Here is a 14,033-nt window from a genome sequence, read left to right on the forward strand (position 1 = left end):
CAAATCAACAAATATGATACGGTACCCAACACGTGTCCGCTGCCACCGCTGGCGTTTCAGTCATTTACAGGACTGAAGATCCCCCCCCCCCCAATAGGAATTGAATCTTTGGGCAAATACGCCTCCATGATTGTTCAACATATACTACTCATAAGTGACGTCTCTAGATGAGGGGCCAGTGGGGCTTGCCCCACCAGATTTCACCAGTGAAAGACATGATCAATAATTCAGTGTAACAAGTAATATATACACGTTTTCTTCGTATCTAACATTGTTGAGCGTCTATTACATATGGCAATGGTCCCATACATTCCAAATATCTTCCTGTATCTGTTGTGTAAAGGTCAGCACCTCCTGTCAGTCTTGGTTTGGTGAGCATGGGCCCCAAGAGAGCAGTTGAAAACACTGCACATGTTGAATACGCCTTCAACAATGAGCTGTGGGGCAGGAGCATCTACATGGATTTTCTGTAATACGCTTAAACCACCAAGTTTCATAACAGTTATCTTCCAATGGCATAATCGACAATTTCACAGCAAGAAAAGCTAGAAGGGTCCAGTTGTAGGGGATGGCTGTAATTTCAATGTCTTACCTTTTTATTTATTAATGTTACTTAACTATTTTTCCATAACTATGTAAAGAGATATAAAGAGTTGATATATTTATTTACCTTTTTGTTATTTTGCTTTACTGGTTAATTTTTCTGAATCAAGAGTCAGGAAGTGCGGTGGATTAGCAAGGATGACGTGTGGGCAGCTATGAAGAGGATGAAGAGTGGAAAAGGGGTTGGTCCAGATGACGTACCTTTTATGGGGGGATTTCCCCCCCTTTTTTCTCCACAATTGTACTTGGCCGATGACCGCACTCTTCCGAGCCGTCCCAGTCGCTGCTCCACCTCCTCTGCTGATCCGGGGAGGGCTGCAGACTACCACATACCTCCTCCTCCGATACATGTGGAGTCGCCAGCCGCTTCTTTTCCCCTGACAGTGAGGGGTTCCGCTAAGGGGACGTAGCGCGTGAGAGGATCACGCTATTCCTCCCCAGTTCCCCCTCCGCCCTGAACAGGCTCCCCGACCGATCAGGGGAGGCGCTAGTGCAACGACCAGGACACATACCCACATCCGGCTTCCCACCCGCAGACACGGCCATTGTGTCTGTAGGGACGCCCGACCAAGTCGGAGGTAACACGGGGATTCGAACTGGCGATCCCCGTGTTGGTAGGCAACGGAATAGAGCGCCACGCCACCCGAACGCCCCAGATGACGTACCTGTGGAGGCATGAAGACGTTTGGGAGAGGTGGCAGTGGTGTTTTTAACCAGATTGTTTAAAACAATCTTAGAAAGTGAGAGGATGTCTGAGGAGTGGAGAAGAAGCATACTGGTACCGATTTTCAAGAACAAGGGTGATGTGCAGAACTGTAGCAACTACAGAGGTATAAAGTTGATCAGCCACAGCATGAAGATATGGGAAAGAGTAATAGAAGCTAGGTTAAGAGGAGAGGTGACTATTAGTGAGCAGCAGTATGGTTTCATGCCACCAAAGAGCGCCACAGATGCGATGTTTGCTTTGAGAATGTTGATTGAGAAGTATAGAGAAGGCCAGAAAGACTTACACTGTGGATTTCGAGAAAGCATTTGACACGGTGGCGAGAGAGGAGGTGTGGTATTGTATAAGGAAGTCGGGAGTGGTAGAGAAGTATGTTTAGGAGTGGTGCAGGATATGTATGAGGGAAGTGTGACAGTGGTGAGGTGTGTGGTTGGGGTGACAGATGGGTTCAAGGTGGAGGTGGGGTTACATCAAGGATCGGCTCTGAGCCCTTTCTTATTCACTATGGTGATGGGCAGGTTGATGGACGAGATCAGGCAGGAGTCTCTGTGGACTATGGTGTTCGCGGATGACATTGTGATCTGTAGTGAGAGTAGGGAATAGGTTGAGGAGAGCCTGGAGAGGCGGAGGTATGCACAGAATACATATGCGTGAACAAGAGTGGGGACAGAAGAATGGTGAGGATGCACGGAGTAGAGGTGACGAAGGCATATGCGTTTAAATACTTGGGGTCAGCTGTCCAAAGTAACGGGGAGTGCAGTAGAGAGGTGAAGAAGAGAGTGCAGGCAGGGTGGAGTGGGTGGAGAAGAGTGTCAGGAGTGATTTGCTACAGAAGGGTACCAGCAAGAGTTAAAGGGAAGGTTTACAAGATGGTTGTTAGACCAGCTATGTTGTATGGTTTGGAGACAGTGGCACTGACGAAAAGACAGGAGACGGAGCTGGAGGTGGCAGAGTTGAAGATGCTAAGATTTTCACTGGGAGTAACGAAGAAGGACAGGATTAGGACTAAGTATATCAGAGGGACAGCTCAGGTTGGACGGTTTGGAGACAAAGCAAGAGAGGCAAGATTGAGATGGTTTGGACATGTGTGGAGGAGAGATGCTGGGTATATTGGGAGAAGGATGCTGAATATGGAGCTGCCAGGGAAGAGGAAAAGAGGAAGGCCAAAGAGGAGGTTTATGGATGTGGTGAGGAAGATGCAGAGGACAGGAAGAGATGAAAAGGGATGATCCGCTGTGGCGACCCCTAACGGGTGCAGCCAAAAGTGGTAGTAGTAGTACTAGCAGATTTCTTGGTCATTGTAACCTTAGCTAAAAATTGGAATATGTAAATCCTTTTTTCTTTCTCTCTCTAAATGATGTGCAATATTTCTATCTGTTTATTTATATAGCTATGTTGTATTGCATTTATACATTTTTAGTTTTATTGGCTTGATAAATAAATGTTAAATAACAAGAAAATAGCCTTTGACATTATTTATTAGTTGTGGTTCTTCGTAAAGGTTTCTTTTTTTTCTAGTTTCTGATCATGGAAATTATAAGTAGGGCGTCCGGGTGGCGTGGTGGTCTATTCCATTGCCTACCAACACGAGGATTGTCGATTTGAATCCCCGTGTTACTTCTGCCTTGGTCGGGCGTCCCTAGAGACACAACTGGCCGTGTCTACAGGTGGGAGGCCGGATGTGGGTATGTGTCCTGGTCGCTGCACTAGCGCTCCCTGTGAGAAAGGAAGAGGGCTAGGTATGCAGATCTGGTAGCTGAGTGTCACAGGAATGGGTGGAAGGCTCATTGCGAGCCGGTTGAAGTGGGTTGCAGGGGCTTTGCAGGCCAGTCTCTACACCGGGTCCTGGGACTCCTGGGCATTGGAGGGCTGTGCAACGAAGAAGAGCCATTATGAATATCTTGGAAGCTTCTGAAAAGGCCTCTTGTTGGCTCTGGGTGAAGAGGGGCGACGCGTGGCGTAATGCGCTACACAAGTTCGGGCTTGATCATCCCCGCCTGGATCGCTCGGGCGACGGTGTCTGATTGTTAAGACCCGAAACACCTAATGACCCCGAGTTCATTACCGACGATGTGTCCAGGTTGCACCACAATGGTGTGTCAAAGAACTAGACATGAACGACCCTGTTCATTAAGTTAGGCTGGAGGCCAGTATGTGGCATAGGTGGATGGCAAGGTAGGGATAAAAGTAGGTCAGAAACTGACAGGTTTAATAACAATGTAAACTGCTCGGATAATCTGCTTAAGCGATGTTTCGATTTTAAAAAATGATGCTAACGCAAGATAGTTTGTGGCAGGTTATCGCCAATCTTTTGGTAGCAGTCATGGAAAGGTTTGGAAATTTGAGAAGGTGTTGGCAGCCTGTGTATATTTGTAAGATGTAAATTAATTCCAGATTAGTGTAACTAATGAAGAGACGGTCCTATTCGTATTATACTTTGTATTATTATCCTCTTCGACAACATTAATACAGACACACAGGAGAGTGCACATACAGGAAGATTTTATTACCAGCTGTGTTTTGTGCAGTACCAACAGTATCTAGAATGACTGATTAGTGTGATACTGTTCAGAGCAAGGTGTTGTCTCACCTTGTTATATTTTATTTAGTTTGTCAAATGATATCAGTCAGTTTTGTAGTCTGTGCACACACACGTGCACCTATGATGGCAACCCTGAAATCACAGAGTCCCCCCCACATAACAAACCCGAGTTTAACCCCTGCTGCTTGATAACTTTGGATTTGTAACGCGATGCTGTGTGAAAAAGGAATTATACCAGTTGTATGAGATCACGTCCGTTATTGATGACGACACTCATATCTCCGTCTGCACTTCCGCTAACTCCTGCATTATGTGATGCCCACTGGAAGTGTCATCACATTTATGATGGTATCTTGGGGTTTGAGAGAATATATTGTTTAGAATCATTTTATTTTATATGTGGAGTCTGTCTGTATGTTTATTTAACCATAATGGTTTAATCCCAGTTGCCTGTAGTGGCGACTCCATTACAGCAGAGGGCGCTGTGACACGGTTGAGTGAGGATATTGTGTTGAGCGGGGTTTCTTCACAGCGTTGAGAGACTTCGAGAAAGCGACTCACGGTTGACTGACGTCTTTATTCCGTGACTGTTTTCAGGTGGGTACTGTGTCACAAGCACTATATATTGTTTAATATTGTTTCATACGATATTTATACAGTGTTTTTTCGTTTTATTAGATTAGAGAATATAGGGTTTATCTTGTTTTTACCGTTGGCTAGTAGCTAGCTAATGCAACCTGGCTCGCCGCGAGCGTTAGCTCTGCTGTCGCCTAGGCAAGGTCACGTGGTTCTCTCCGCGCTGTGTAACGTCATATTTTTGCTCTAGCTTGTAACGTTAGTTGTACCTTGCTCCACGCATCCCTTTAGTCTAAGTTTTGATTGGCTCAACAGTTTCAAGTGTTATAAAACGGTTTCCGTGTTTGAAGTGTAGATTATAAATTTATAAGATTATTATTGATTGTATTCATTCATTACTGTGAACAGGTCCTCCTATAATACTGAAAAGTATATGAAAGTGCATTTAAGATGCAGAATGTAAACACATGTTTATAGATAAGATGACAGTAGATGATATGGATGAGAGATAGGGATATGGAGATATGTTTTTGATATTGACCAGTTTATTTGGAGTGTTTATATAGAAATTGAATATATAAAGTAAGGCAGCCAATGTAAATGTCTAGACAGACAATAAATATATGTACAATAGTACAAGTGACTTAGAGGACCATGTAAGCAGGGTGATGATTGTAAATAAATATAACATTGAGAGACTTCGAGGAAGCAAGTCACGGTTGACTGACGTCTTTATTCCATGACTGTTTTCAGATATCTGTCAAACTATAACTGCCTGCACCGTACCAAGCCCGGTACTTGCTACAATTACGTTAATGTTAACGCATTTGTGATTTCATTCATTGATGAGGTACGTTTGTGTTTGGATTCATTGAGCAAGTAGGTTTGTGTGTAATTCACTGACGAGTCCGATGCTGCCCATACAGTTTATTGTGCCCAACCAGGCTTTCAGGGAGAGTTCCTGTGTCCCGCGTGTTGTCCACACATTCTGTACACTGCCCTTGTCTTAAGGGTCATTTATGACACACCTTCATTAAACCTCTAAATTAAAGCAACTTAATCTAATTTTTAAACCCCAAATCTATTTTGCACGAAGAAACAACCTGTCATTCGTCACAAACTTTGTGACTATCTGGGGTTTCCCTCATCACAGTGCAGAAAGACTGCATTTAATCAGTGGACACCACCTGTTTATATTACAACACACCTGTCATACTTGTTTTCTTTACTAAAGTAGAGGTTTATTATCATTATTATTATTATTCATCCATCCATTATCCAAACTGTTTATGCTGCTCTCAGGGTCGTGGGGATGTTGGACCCTACCCCAGCAGTCATTGGGCAGCAGGCGGAGAGACACCCTGGACAGGCCGCCAGGCCATCACAGGGCACACACACACACAGCGACAATTCAGTTGGGCCGATCGATTCACCTGACCTACATGGCTTTGGACTGTGGGAAACCGGACCACCCAGAGAAAATCCACGCAGACACGGGGAGAACAAGCAAACTCCACACAGAGGACGACCCGGGATGACCCACCAAGGTTGGACTACCTCGGGGCTCGAATCCAGGACCTTCTTGCTGTAAGGTGACTGCGCTAACCACTGAGCCACCGTGCCGCCCAGGTTGTTTTATTATTATTATTATCCAAACCGCTTATCCTGCTCTCAGGGCCGTGGAGATGCTGGAGCTTATCGCAGCAGTTAATATTATTTTATTATTGCTTGAGGTACTGCATATGTGTAAACATTAACTTTTCAGCAAGAGATAGCACTTGTATAGCCTAAGAAATGAGCAGAAATGTGCAAAAAGTAGTTTTTGTCTTAGGTCAAACATGACCCTAAGAATATCTTAGTACCCTAGCTTTCATGTACAGCTTTTACTTTTACTTAGTTCAGCTTTCATGGAAATATGAACAAAAACAATTTCACTTTTTCTAATGTTGGGGGGTGGGGTCACTCTAGGAAAAGTAATCAAATTTCAGATTGAAAAAAGATAATTTACCTGATCCAAAAAAAACCTGTTTATAAAGCTGATTTTAACTTCTGGGTCAAACATGACCCTAAGCCAAGCTTAGTACCCTAGTGTTGTACAGCTTTCATGGAAATATGAACAAAAACAATGTTTCCCTTTTTCTAGGAAAAGTCATCAAATTTCAGGTGGAAAAAATATCATTTAGAGTCTTTTCTCTGCTTTTAAACACTGTTATGGGTCATTTCTTTACCCGCAGACAACAGAGAAGGAGTATTTGAATTGATTTGAATCATGAATTGTGTTAACAGAGTTCTACATAGTTGTCTGCAAGTCAGGTCCGCCAGGAATCTTTGAATAGAGCCAAAATGTATACAAGCAATGTCGAGATTGTGTTTTAAAATAAGAGTAAAAGTACTTTTGTTTCGGATAAACCTCAGACTACTTGATAGGGTGTCCATGAGTCCCAGGCATCGCCCTTGCAACTAATTACAGGAGAGTACGCGTTAGTTGGGAGACCTCATGCTGGACTAAATCCGACAAGTACAACCACACTACCCTCTAGTGCCCTAAAAGGGCCATTACACTATTACGTTTACCGTCTGAGTCAAAGGCCAAGTAAAACTGAAACCTTTCAACGAATCGGAAGGAAATACAAAAATTCACAATTTTTCCACTGCATCAACTAAAATGCATCCCTCGCACGTAACGAGAAAAGGGGATTAATGCAAGCGTCTACAAAATGGATAAAGGTTGAGACATTTTGTTGCGCAAAAAAGAAGTCGCTTGATTCAATTCCTTTGGACTTCACTTCCAACTTCCCGTTTATCGAAGGTAAACGGGAGATATCATAGATCCTCTCTCGACATCCTCTTGACCAAAACGAATTAACGATGTGCCCTTTGCATAAATCAATAAACTTATCAGCCAGCAGGAGGAGGTCTATTGCCGTAAAGAACCTAAATTACACTGTCTTTTATCGTGACCCGACCTGGCTGACATCTCTGCTGCTGTTGCTGCTGCTGTTGAACAATAGGGTTGTTCCAGATTGGCCACAAACAAATAACGCGGTTGTTTTGGACAAAACAATTCTACCAGGAGTGGGGTTCGAACCCACGCGGACATATGTCCATTGGATCTTAAGTCCAACGCCTTAACCACTCGGCCATCCTGGTGTAGACACTACTAATTGCAGTACTTTCATACTATAAAATTCAAACAGGCGATGCGGTTATCGGAGACTTCTGCGGAGTGATTTTTTTTAACGTCTCCTTTTCCCTCTGCCGGTATACGACGCCGGTAACCATTTCTTCACCAACTCTTTCAAAGCGGAAGGTTCCAACCAGCCAGCAGTGTTTCTGACGCGACGAGCTATGACGTGCGATGCTAACTTGCTAATATCCTGTTTTTTATTAGCAACAAAGTGAGTTGAGCACGCACCGCTTTGCGGAGCGAGGCGTGTTGGAAGACACTTTACCGGACACTGAAGACACGCAGGCATTGTTACCCTGCTGCACTTAGCAGAAGCCAACGTCATAAAAAAGGTGTTGTTAGTAACATGAGCCAATGCTAGCTAACTAGCACGCAGGATATCGCCGGCGAATCTACATACGCCTTCTACAAACGCGCCATTTGATACAGGTTCGAATCCCGGCTTGGCCGTAAGCGGTTACGAATTCACTAAATCGTATGCATAAATCTAAGGTTTTAACAGTTTTACTGCAAAACGATAACAGTGTAAACTTGTAAAAGTATTAGATATTATGTTTATATCGATAATTATATATAAGTGTTACAGAATTGTGTTTATATATACGTTTAATATATGATGTATTGCGATACATATTAGTGTAAGATTTACAAACTATGTTCTCAAACTTGTGAAAGCATTAAAAATACATGTTGATATCGAGAATTAAGCAGAAGTGTAACATGGAAATGTAACATCACTTAGCTATCTGGTATCGAAACCCACGTTATTGAAATTGCATAACTACATTCATACTAACGCAATAATTACATTTATTCTTGTGCAATAAGTATATTTATTCAAGTATAAAATCGATGTATTTACTTATCTTAGTCATGATTTTAGATTAGAACCTCTGTTGTTGGCTGGGATTGTTTGGATATTGTGGTTTGGTTTAGTTTTGTTTTGTTTCCGTGTCTTAAATGCAACAGATCAGAGGCAGTACTCTTAATTTCGTTGTATTCTGTGACAGAAAGGCTTCTTCTTCTTCTTCTTCTTCTTCTCCTTCTTCTACTTCGTCTTTTTCTTCTTAAGCTTCTTCTGAGTCCAGCAGTACCAATCTTGTGACGAAAAACCCATTATAGTTTTTTCTGATAAATTATAATTGTAGCTCCATATCCATAAACGGTTGTCTATGCATTGCTATGGTTTCCTTGCTATGTCCCCATGGCTCTCCAGTTGAATTGGTGTTATATTAAATACTCTTGTGCCACTCACTTACACATACAAAGGGGAGATAGATAAAGGAGTGAACAGACAGCTACACAATTGTTTGACATGGACCACAAACTAATCACTCCTGCCGGGATTTGAACCAGCTTTTACCCAGAGTGAATATGTTCAGTTACAACACAGGATTTAAATTTAGTTTGATTTATATTTTTATTTTATATTTGCACACAAATAAGACTGCATGAAATCCAAATAATGAAAAAAAAACTTAGGTGAGCTCAAGAAGTCACAGGCTTGTACAATGGACCTCCCTTCAACTTAACAGACTAATTTAGGGAAAGACAACCCAAAAATATGTGACAAGCAGCACACAAAATGAGCAGGAAAAAAAAACCCAATCGGTAGACAACAGTCCAATGAAAAGCGAAGAAATACATCAACAACAATACAAGGAAAATAGTCTATTATATATTTGAATAATGTAAAGCTGTATCAATTTAAATATTTGATATTCACGACCTGGAAATGATACGCGCTGTATGAAGGTTTTGTTAAGACTTAGTGCTATATTATATAATGCTACTTTTTTTTTTTTAAACAGTGAGGGAAGTGTCAAGGCCTTGAGGGAGTTTGGGGAGGAGAGCTTAAGTCAAGGAAGAGCTTAGATTTCTTTTGGTGTGGCGACGGTCAAAATCTTACTTATAAATTATATATAAATTCTTCTTTCGGCTGTTCCCCTTAGGGGTTGTCACAGTGGATCAACTGTTTGTCCTGTCCTCTGCATCTTCCTCTGTCACGCCAGCCACCTGCATGTCCTCTCTCACCACATCCATAAACCTCCTCTTTGGCCTTCCTGTTTTCCTCTTACCTGGAAGCTCCATATTCAGCATGCTTCTCCCAATATACCCAGCATCTCTCCTCTGCACGTGTCCAAACCATCTCAATCTTGCCTCTCTTGCTTTGTCTCCAAACCGTCCAACCTGAGCTGTCCCTCTAATATACTCGTTCCTAATCCTGTCCTTCTTCATCACTCCCAATGAAAATTTTAGCGTCTTCAACTTTGCCACCTCCAGCTCCGCCTCCTGTCTTTTCATCAGTGCCACTGTCTCCAAACCATATAACATAGCTGGTCTCATTACCATTTTGTAAAGCTTCCCTTTAACTCTTGCCGATACCTTTGTCACAAATCACTACTGACGCTCCTCCACCCACTCCACCCTGCACTCTCTTCTTCAGCTCTTTTCTGCACTCCCCGTTACTTTGAACAGTTGACCCCCAAGTATGTAAACTCATCCACTCTCATCACCTCTACTCCTTGCATCCTCACTTCACATGCATCATTGCTGTTCTCCCTCTCATTCACACATATATCCCGTCATGCTCCTACTGACTTTCATTCTTCTCTCCAGTGCACACCTCCACCTCTCCAGGCTCTCATCAACCTGCTCCCTACAGATCACAATGTCATTATCATTACTGTTGTTGTTATTGCAGTTATTACTAATAGTACTATTACTACATTAACATTATAAATTAATACAGCCTCGAATACAAATAAAAATTAAATAGCCAATTTGAAATAACCTAAAGATATTACTTTACATATTTTATATTACACACACACAGGGTGGGTCAGGGCTGTTTAGTGCTCTATATTTGGGCTGTTTAGTGCTCTATACCAGGAGGCTGCGTTTTACCCCCTTCCCATAATCTCTGGCCTGCAGCTCCATTTTCCATGCCTCGTAAGAGGTCGTGGCAGTCTCCTCACGGTACCAGTTGTCATAATACATTGTGGCCAGGAGTTTTTCTGTCCTTGTGGCACTTACTGCATGTTACCACATCGATTTCTCTAGCGTATTTCCGCTTCATAGTTCCAGCTTGCTCCATTTCCATCTCCTTCTCCTGTTGTAGTGGGTGGTGTATGGCACATCTTGGCTTGCTTATGCTTTCAGGCTTTTTGACAACAGGGCCCGGTGCAGGAAGGACAGAATGTTGCAGGGTATGATGAAAAGGTCCCTGAATCACAAAGAGAGGTGGAGGCTCGGGAGTCAAATGGATAGCAGTTGGAGCGAGGCGGGTGGGCAGCTGGAGCAGAGGAAGTGATGGCAGCTGGTGCAGTGGAAGTGATGGCAGGAAAAAAATGGACATATCTGTCCCAAGGCAGGTGTGGCAGGTATGTTGAGTGGCAGAAAGTCTGCTGCCTTCAAAAAAAGGGTGTGGCTCGTGGAAACCGCCAGTTTCTAACATGTCTGGCTTTTGTAAAGCCTCTGGCAGGAGTTGAGCTGCAGCGATGGAAGGTTCAGGAGGAGAAAGGCGCTGAACTAAAGGGTTGGTTATCCGACTGGTATACCTAAATCAACAAATTGAAACAAAAAAATTAATTCAATACAATTATTCGATTTTATACTGTCACATTTCCCAAGGAAAATGACAGACGATAACCCAGATGTATGACTCACAGACAGGAAGGTTAGAAAACACTCAGTTTAACAGTCTTGGGCAGGCAGATGGGCAAAAAATGTTCAAAGCACACTTTCAAATTACTGGGGACATCATGCCCAATCAGGCAATCAGATCCAACGAGGGGCAGGCAGAGAAACGAAGTTGAGGAGCAGCCAAAAGACTTCAACCACAGTACCAGGTAGGAATTGGGCCAGAGAACGCTGAGTAGCTTGGCTGTACACACAAGACAAGCTGGCAGGGAAACCAGCGGAGTGTAAGATCAGGTGTGAGAAAAACCAGGTTGACTGAGGGCAAAACCAGGGACAGGAACTGACACAACAAGAAAGGTGAACTTCAAAATAAAACAGGAAAGACAACAGACAATGATAGAGGTAATAAGTGCCTGACTCAAACTATAGGACCATTACTGCTGAACATTAGTGACAGAACTAAACTGGGAGACAGTAAAATGACAAACCTGGAAACATCATAAAATACTCAAACTGATACATTCAGATTCAGATTGATTTTATTTCGAACATGCTAAAATAACAAAATAAAATACACAGGCAGGAATACAAGAACAAATGGAAATAATAGTAAACATGTTTTGCAAACTCTCTGCAACAACACAAGTAATAACTGGACCATGTTGGAAAAGGGCGTAGGATGAAGTAAAGAACTTTTCTGGTCCTACCCCTTTCTTATACTTTATCAGTCAAATCAAAACAAAACTTTCAAGACAAAACAAAAGTGAAAAAAAAATGCCAATGCATAGAGATCAAAATAAACAAAACAATACAAGTCAAACAAGGGACCTTACACGTCATGTATCATGTCATGTTATTCCAATCCACCTCTTTGCTCATCCATCCTATATCTATTCAATATGTTGTTTTTAAAAAGTTGTTTAAATTTACTTATTGATATACACATCTTAATTTATTTTTTTCCATAGATTGACTCCTTTGATGAATATACAATGAAGTTTTGCATTTGTCCTCACTAGTTGTTTTTTGAATATACATATTCCTCTGAGATCGTGTTTACTTTCCCTCCTTTGGAACAACTTTTGGACACTGTTTGGTAACTGCTGATTTTTTACTCTGTACATGATTTGAATTGTTTTGAAGTCAACCAAATCCTTAAATTTTAGTGCTTTCATTTTGATAAAGAGTGGGTTTGTAGGCTCTCTGTAAGTGGTTTTGTTTACAATTCTTATGGCTCTTTTTTGAAGGATGAAAATTGGATGTGTGTTTGTTTTGTATGTGTTCCCCCACACTTCCACACAGTAGGTAATGTATGGAAGTATGAAGGAGCAGTACAAGGTGTATAGTGCTGGTTGATGCAGGAGATCTTTGACTTTATTTATTTATTATTGCCATTGACTTTGATATTTTTGCTTTAATATACTTTATATGTGGTTTCCAACATAATTTATTGTCTATTATTACTCCAAGAAATTAGATTTTTCTGACACTTTTTCGATTTCTACATCATTTATCACGAGCTTCTTGTTTTAGTTTGTTGACCGATTCCCAAATATTATGAATTTCGTTTTGCTTAGATTTCTATCATTTCTAACATTTCTATCAACTGTATATTGGACTTTTTGTTGGCCACATGGTCATATATTCTATAATTACAGGTAATCAGTGGTTTATAATGTCCCAATGAATCAGTCATCCTGGTTTTTTTGTATTATGAGAAATTGTCTTTAAATCAATAACTTCAGACATGCAGACCAAGACCCTCAGACAGACAAAGGGATTAGGGCACTGGTAAATAAAAACAATCCCACAGCTATCAATGTGTTTGTAGTTTAACATTTGTTCTTAAAGACATGACAGACATCAGACCATGTTCACACTTACCACTGAGATAATGTTGCACAGCTGACTTGGGGCAACTGCAGAGCAGTCCATTCCATCACCCTGGCATTATTCATAATGCACTCACGAATGACGAATGTTATTATAGTCATGCACAACCAGAGGTCACTTGTTCTGTCTCACACCACAAACAACCTTGGGGTGAGGTTATATCTGGCAGTTTCACGAAGACAGCTTCAGCATAGCAGTTACAATTTGGCCACTGAGCTGGACTTCCACGTGCACCAACAAAACACCTACGAACGTGTAAAAACAGTTAAACATTAAAATCTACACAAATTTTGTGCAGTGAGTGGCTTCATCATTTTTGTTTGCTAAAATATGTCTTTGTGTGCTCTCCACCCTTGGTGAGACGAGTCTTTTGGTTGCTTTAAACCTGCCCTTGTTCAGGCTTGATTGGTGACGAACAGGGAGAACAGTGGCAGATCTGTCTCTCTGAATTATATAATTGTAACAAATTAATCCCTGTAATGTGTGAGAAATCACATAAACTACACTACAAATCACCCAAAGACAACACTTCATATCAGTGATGTAATTCTTGCATGCATTTTATTTCATTAATGAATGTTTAACTGGAACATGTCATTGCACTTAAATACTACAGAGTGGAAAATCACATCATTTAATATGCACTGTGTTCAGTGCTATCCCAATCTCTGTTTCAAGTGGTCAAGATAAGAAGAACCATTGACATATAGAACCATTGACCCCATCTTTCAGCTCCTATAATAAGTTTTAAAAGTGTTATAGTATGTATGAAAATAGTTCACTTATGAGTCCCTTGTAACACAGTTGGCACATTTGCCACAGGTGGAGAGACTTGCTCTGCTGCCTCAAGTGGATCAAGCAGCTCT

General features: G+C 41.7%; 1 non-coding gene across 1 annotated transcript; it reads right to left on the bottom strand.

The window, feature by feature from the left end:
* Positions 1-7,512: 7,512 nt before the first annotated feature.
* trnal-uaa (transfer RNA leucine (anticodon UAA)) lies at positions 7,513-7,595 on the bottom strand. The gene has a single exon. It is a non-coding gene; the product is annotated as a tRNA-Leu (tRNA).
* Between the last annotated feature and the right edge of the window lie 6,438 nt (positions 7,596-14,033).

Source organism: Lampris incognitus, chromosome 15 (assembly GCF_029633865.1).
Source record: "Lampris incognitus isolate fLamInc1 chromosome 15, fLamInc1.hap2, whole genome shotgun sequence".
NCBI lineage: Eukaryota > Metazoa > Chordata > Actinopteri > Lampriformes > Lampridae > Lampris > Lampris incognitus.